The following is a 6744-nucleotide window of genomic DNA, read 5'->3' as shown; positions in this document are numbered from 1 at the left end:
TTCCACGGTACTCCCTTATAATTCCTAAATCAAACAATATTTTGAAAACATTAAATCTTATTTAAAATATTAGACTTACTCTTATCACATATAACTGTATGACTTTCATCACATGACGTGGTACCGAATTCAAAACTGTCATGGTCCATCTTCACTATACCGATACAAATCTGTGTCACCGTCTGTCCATGACCTGCACAAGATACGGCAATAATGTTTGTAGGATACCTGACATGACTTTGTAGGTCCTAAGACACTTAATATCATCTATGCGACAGAGAAATATTTTTTTTTATTCTTGTTTTTTTATATACCGTATGCTGGCATTCTCAGTAATGTGTAATATGAATTCGTCTATTGAAATAAATGCGAGGACCTAATTGTGTATTTAGTAAACGCATCGGAACACTGCATACAATGAGATAACTTCTAAACATATGTTCATCTTCTTATACATGACTTATTATACATGACTTATTATACATGATTCAACTGACAATGATAAAAGTTGTATGAGCCACGTTATGCAGTGGATACTGGCTACAGCTGAATGAATCACATAAATCATTGGGTACTGGATACAGCTCAATGAATCACGTTATTCACTGGACACTTGATATAACTGCATGAATCACGTTATTCATTTGATACTGGAAATAACTGTATGAAGCACATTATTCATTGGACAATGGCTATAATTTTATTGATGATGCACCTTTTCGTCAACAAAAATCACCCGAGTGAATATTTAAAACATAAAATATTACTTATAAAATTAATATTCATCTGAGACAGATAAAGTGTCATGAGAATAATACTACCATATGAAGACTGAATATATATACATATATATATATATATATATATATATATATATATATATATATATATATATATATATATATATTCACGCGGATCAAATTTGTATATGTCTTTGGACTAAAAGCCTACTCAAACTGTTGATGATACTGGTATCATTGAAATCCTTGATCCAGTGTGTCCTGTTTACTGGAGTAATCATTGGTATTATAAAGGATTCTACTCCCTGCATGGACGCACTGGACTTGAGACATTCATTTTCGGCATCAGCGTACGGTAGCGTTTCCTCATTGTTCTCGAACTGTTCATCTGGTCGAAATTAATAAAATGTTGATACATTTCCGACGATAGAAACAGGGTCCAGATCATAATTTTACCATTTATGTCATCCCGAATATTAGCCAATCAGTTGCTTCTATTCGTTCATTCGACTTTGTGATTGACTCGGTATTTGCTCTTGCACATCATATTACTTTGAGAGTATATGCAACCATTAAATTACGTTGTCATTGGTTTCGAAACATTAATCATTTCATAGTGCAAAAAGATCGTTCCTAAATGTTTCGTATATTTATTTCAAATCAAATGTAAATTACTAGAATTTAGGATCGTGGCGACGAACGCCTGAAAAGATTTAACATACCTAATATTTTCACCGACACAAACCGGATGTGATCCATATTAAAGGTTCCGGATCAAGTATTTTTCTTCTCATTTGTAGTTATATTGTTACATAAAGTTACAAGGTTAATAATTTAAAGAATCAGAAAGATATTTTTTTCTTTAAATCATTTGTTAACTTTTGTGATGACAAATGCACACATATTTCACGAAAAATTACATAATAATAAGTTATTCATGTCTCCTTTTACTGTAGTTCATAATCAATTATTTTTAAATCGACAATACAATAAAGAAAACACTGTTTCAAGTATTGTTATCGCTGAATTCAAGGTTGTTACCTTTGTTGCAAATGTAAGTAAGGTTTTCGTTTGTGTCCTCTCTCCTCACTGTGACATATCTGCATATTGTTTTCATCTCGTTAGCGTCTGTTTTGTATTAAAAAAATACGAAATGAGGCAGCCAGAACTGCGACTGGTGCAACATTCTAGAAAGAAGTACAATTCACTTTAATTCTACGTTTTTTTTTTGTTCTGTTTCATTTCTTTATTTATTTTTGTACCTCCCCTGTCTCTACTCCCAAAATATTCTTAGCATTCTACACAATGTCTGACACAATTTAATTGACAATTTCTCTTTTCAAAAACTTTCTTATCTTCATCCTAGTCTTTCAACGAAACTCTTTTTCTTCTCCATCATCCCGCTTTATATACCTTGGCTAAAGGCTTATGCTTAACCAAGAGACTTTTCACTTTGGCTATTAAATAATTTAGTTATTTTGTTATTAAAGTTTAATATGATTCGTCATGTATTCATATACATTTAAAATATTTGGATCATAAAAGGAGACGAACATTGTAAGCCATTGTATCTCGTTTTAATCGTTCACCTTCTATAGTGTACCCCTCTAATCTAGTGCTACACAATTATGAAATAAAATATGTTTAAACTCAAATCTATCAGAAACAAACACATTATTAGCAAACAAATTGTGTTAAGAAAACTTGGTTTAGAACGTTCTTTCTTTAAAACTTTTAATCCTCTTAAATATACGCACATCATAAAGAAATGATTCTGGAAAATTACATGCAATCAATATGGTGGATTTGCCAAGATTTCCATAATTTACAATATTAGCCTTCTTTTTAAAAAGGCATCAAAGTCGTAATGACAGAAAAACAATGTCCGGAAGTCTGGTACGACAATGAAATATATTGCTAATCACTTTGCACAGAAAATTTAAATTTTTAATTTAAAACACTTATATTGCTATTGAAAACAAATATGTCATACGTGACAGTATTTACACTTGTAATCCTCCACGGTCGGTACGATACCGTGATGCTAAATTATTTATCTGTTATATTTTCATCATAAAAAATATTCAGTGCAAACATGTTTTTGAGGTATGTAAACGGAGATAATATGAATAATTGTTTTATTTGTTTATTGTTCTTTTATTTTAACCATTTTCGGTATTTCAGGTGGTTGGCCTACAAATACAAAGTGCGATAGAGGGCAGTTAAAATGTTGTGTACTTTTTACTTCATGAAACAAAACGTTTCACGAGATCTGTGATTTGTATATTTGCACCAAAATCAAGTTTTCCCAGTTTTGTTTTGTGAAAAAGACAGTATCATCTATAATCCCTCTAAGCAACAAAAAAAAATTATGAAAATATGGACAGTGAAATCTTTTCGTAGTAGACGGAAGCTCTAAGTCACTAATCTGATACGTGTGCACATTCCGAATGATTGTTTAATTTGTCTATGAAAAAGATAAGGTCTGGTGCACTTGAAGTTTGTATGACATTAAAAACTGCGGTTGAAAAACAATAGATTAGAAAAGGAGACAACGGCTTTATTCTTGGGTGTTTTTCTGTAACAAGCTTATGGCGTTACGCTACACACATCTAATGTGTCAGATTTGCAGATTGTTTCCCTGTCGACATGAATATATTGACAATGGAAAAATGTTTCTTGAAAATGTCAATAATACATTGCTAATTGCGTTACTATGTAATATAAACATAATCAAAGGTCTCCGAGGAGCACGTTTTCCCTAATAATCTGTCAATTCAATTTATTTATCCAAGTAAATGTTCAGTTTAAAAATAAAACAATAAAATTTATATGAATAATTATGCAGAAATAAAAAATAGAATGTCAAGATACACACTACAGACATACCACAGTTCATTCTTATGTTACATTACATGATATATGGATGATGAAAGGGCTTTCAATATGGCATATAATTATTTTAACATCATTCTGAATTGCATACAAATGTTTTATACACCTTTCCAGTTTAGTTCTAAATTATGTATATGGTGGATATTTTAAAAATAAAGTAAAATTCATTTTGAGTAAATTAATACTATCACGAACGCATAATCTACCAAATCTCTTTGTCCACAATTTCAACCTATAGTTAATGTACTCCTCAGACATGTCATTCATGATAGAGCAACTTTATATTTAAAGAACATATTGGATACCAAATATATTTTCAAAATTAAATCTCTTTTTAAACTTTTGTTAGAGCTAACGCTTTTTTCATTCACTTTTCAATGCTAAGTTGTAAAAGCTATGCGGTGTTTACAGGGTGTAAAAACCATGTAATCGCCTTCACCTTGATGTAACTAGACATCATAAAATCCAAGTCTGACATCACATACTCGCTGATGTACAAGACCTTACCAATTCCTAGTCTGAGCAGATGATTATTCATTTGATTTGGCAAAGCCAGCCTACCAATATTCACTAGGTGCTGTCAGCAGTTGATATAATGCATTTGGCTTTAAAGGACCATCCATGTTTACAACCAAAATTTGGTATGTGTGTGTGTGTGTGATTTGGATTTTTAACGTAGCTTTAACAATTTGTTAGTCATATTGCTACGATGTCTGCAGTGTGACAGTTTCTAGTGATGACTAGCACTGGGGCATCATGCCGCAGACAAGTAGGATGATGCCCCACCCAATTACATTATCCTGACACCAGGCCGACCAGTCCTAACACAAACCTCTTTATGCTGAGCGCCAAGCGAGGTAGCTGTTAGTACTATTTTTGTAAGTCTTTGGTATGACTCGGCCGGGAATCGAACCCACGACCTTCCGCATCCGAGGAGTACGCTCTAACCACTAGGCCACCGGAGCGGAAAAACTTGGTATAAATGATTGCATAAAACATGGTGTACGTGATCCTATGAAACATGGTATACACGATCATATAAAACATGGTATACGTGATCGTATAATTCACTGACCAAAGAGAGGAATGTTTGAAAAATGTTTGTTTAAAAACTATATTTGTACAATAAAATATTTGTATACAATTTAAAGTGTTTAATGTAATGAATATACTCACATCCATTATATCAAATGTATTTAAACAATGCTGATTTACAAACGTACGGTTAAAAACAAACAGCAATATTTTAACATCAGAACATTTACATATTGCCTGCACATGCTTCAGCAGTGCAGTTTTATTCCCTTTGCTAGGTTAGATAAAATTAATTTCTGACTATTTTAATGTGGTTGAAAATAATAACTACATATTAAAATAAATTCAGCAATGTCCTTACTGTAGCATAACATTTCATCCTTTTTTTATGTGCTCCGTTGTCTTAAACCACTATTTATGCTTGAGTCAGATTTCCTTTTATTCCGCAATTTTAGTTTTCATGAAATTTAATTATTTTGTTCAGAGGTTATTTTACTGTCAGCAGTTTTGAGAAATGCCATCGGCATACGTATAACAATTATGTGGATTGTGTTTGGCTTAATTTGTATGCCTTAGAACTATTAATTTTGAACAAATATAAATGTGAAGGTACATAGAGATTACAAATATGTTGATTTAACATACAACCTTATCGAGTACTAAGAGAGCACTGTTTGAATTCTGCCACATTATTTCCAGTTAGCTTCAGTAACTACAATTTTGAGATGTTTAGCTTGATCCATGAATAGATGTTGAATGATCTAGGATCTATACCTTGGGAATACAGTGTGACGGACAGACGAGGAAACAAACGGAACAAGTGTATACAAATCCCAACAATTTTTACTAGGTAGGGTATGACAAAAATACAAAAACAATGTTTAGCTTACTTTTCTCATAGCAGAAACTGTATTCCTTTCCATCAATCCAGGCGAATTCTCCAACATGCATCTTTCCAAGAGCGCGTGCAGCTCGCATGCCGGGAAGAATGGCGTATGACATGTTGCTACAAGTTTCTCGTGCTCTTATCAATGACAGTTGGTCAGATAATCGGCTGAACACTGTTTCGTTTCCTTCGTAAAAGAGGTACATCAAGATCCAATCAGAAGTTAAAAATCGTAAGTCATAATACAGAATAAAACCCGTTTGATTTGATTAGACATTCAAAAGTTCATATTACGCTGTACACTCATGCGAGAGTTTGTATGTACCGTCTGATGCACGTGAAGTGCACACACAGGAAAGATAATCCGTATTAATGTTGCAAACTTTTCTGATTTGGCTTAAAAAAGGTAAAAGGTTACTAAGATTTGATAAAGAAGATAGGTACTGCATAATATATGCACCTATATCAATGGTCTTTTAATTTGCATTACCAATGGTTTGTGGATTTTAATTTTTAACGTAGCTTCAACAACTGTTAAGTCATATCGCTACGATGTCTTCAGTGTGACAGTTTATAGTGATGTCTAGCACTGGGGTATCATGCCGCAGACATGTAGCATGATGTCCCACACAGTCACATAATCGTCACACCAGGCCGACCAATCCTAACACTAACGTCTTAAGGCTGAGCGCTAAGCGAGGCATCTGTTAAAACCATGTTTATGCCACCACGGTGGTCTATAACTAACGGTATACTAATATATGCAATGTATTATGGTTATTTCAGTACTGCGCACCTTGCACTTAATTGAAATATTTAAAACAGAGTTTGCAACTCTCTTATTTAAAGACATTATGACACATAAATAATACCATGGTATATGAATTTTTACTGCGATTATTTCTATTCTTCCTTTCTAAAACACTATCCACCCCCACTCCACTCACATCACGCTGGTATTATATTGTTAAAAATTGGACTATGTAGGAAATGCCAATTAAATACAAATTTCTTTTAATAGTGATATTTTGTGAATAAACCGAAGATTTAACTTTTATTTTATAATACATAATTATGAAAATAACATACATACATACATACATACATACATACATACATACATACATAGAGATCTTGCTTACCAGTTGTTGTTTCGGAATACACACTAGCCAGTTGAAACTGAAGGAA

General features: G+C 32.7%; 1 long non-coding RNA gene across 1 annotated transcript; it reads right to left on the bottom strand.

Moving 5' to 3' along the window:
* Nucleotides 1–967: 967 nt before the first annotated feature.
* LOC149791781 (uncharacterized) lies at nucleotides 968–5738 on the bottom strand. Its single transcript, XR_016423206.1, has 3 exons — nucleotides 5561–5738; nucleotides 1782–1868; nucleotides 968–1128 (listed from the first exon to the last, which is right to left on the bottom strand). It is a non-coding gene; the product is annotated as an uncharacterized LOC149791781 (long non-coding RNA).
* Nucleotides 5739–6744: the final 1006 nt, after the last annotated feature.

This window comes from Sinohyriopsis cumingii, chromosome 9 (genome assembly GCF_028554795.1).
Source record: "Sinohyriopsis cumingii isolate HCF-2022 chromosome 9, ASM2855479v2, whole genome shotgun sequence".
Classification (NCBI taxonomy): Eukaryota; Metazoa; Mollusca; class Bivalvia; order Unionida; family Unionidae; genus Sinohyriopsis; species Sinohyriopsis cumingii.
The sequence above is the reverse complement of the archived record's forward strand: the minus strand, read 5'-3'. Positions and strand labels throughout refer to the sequence as shown.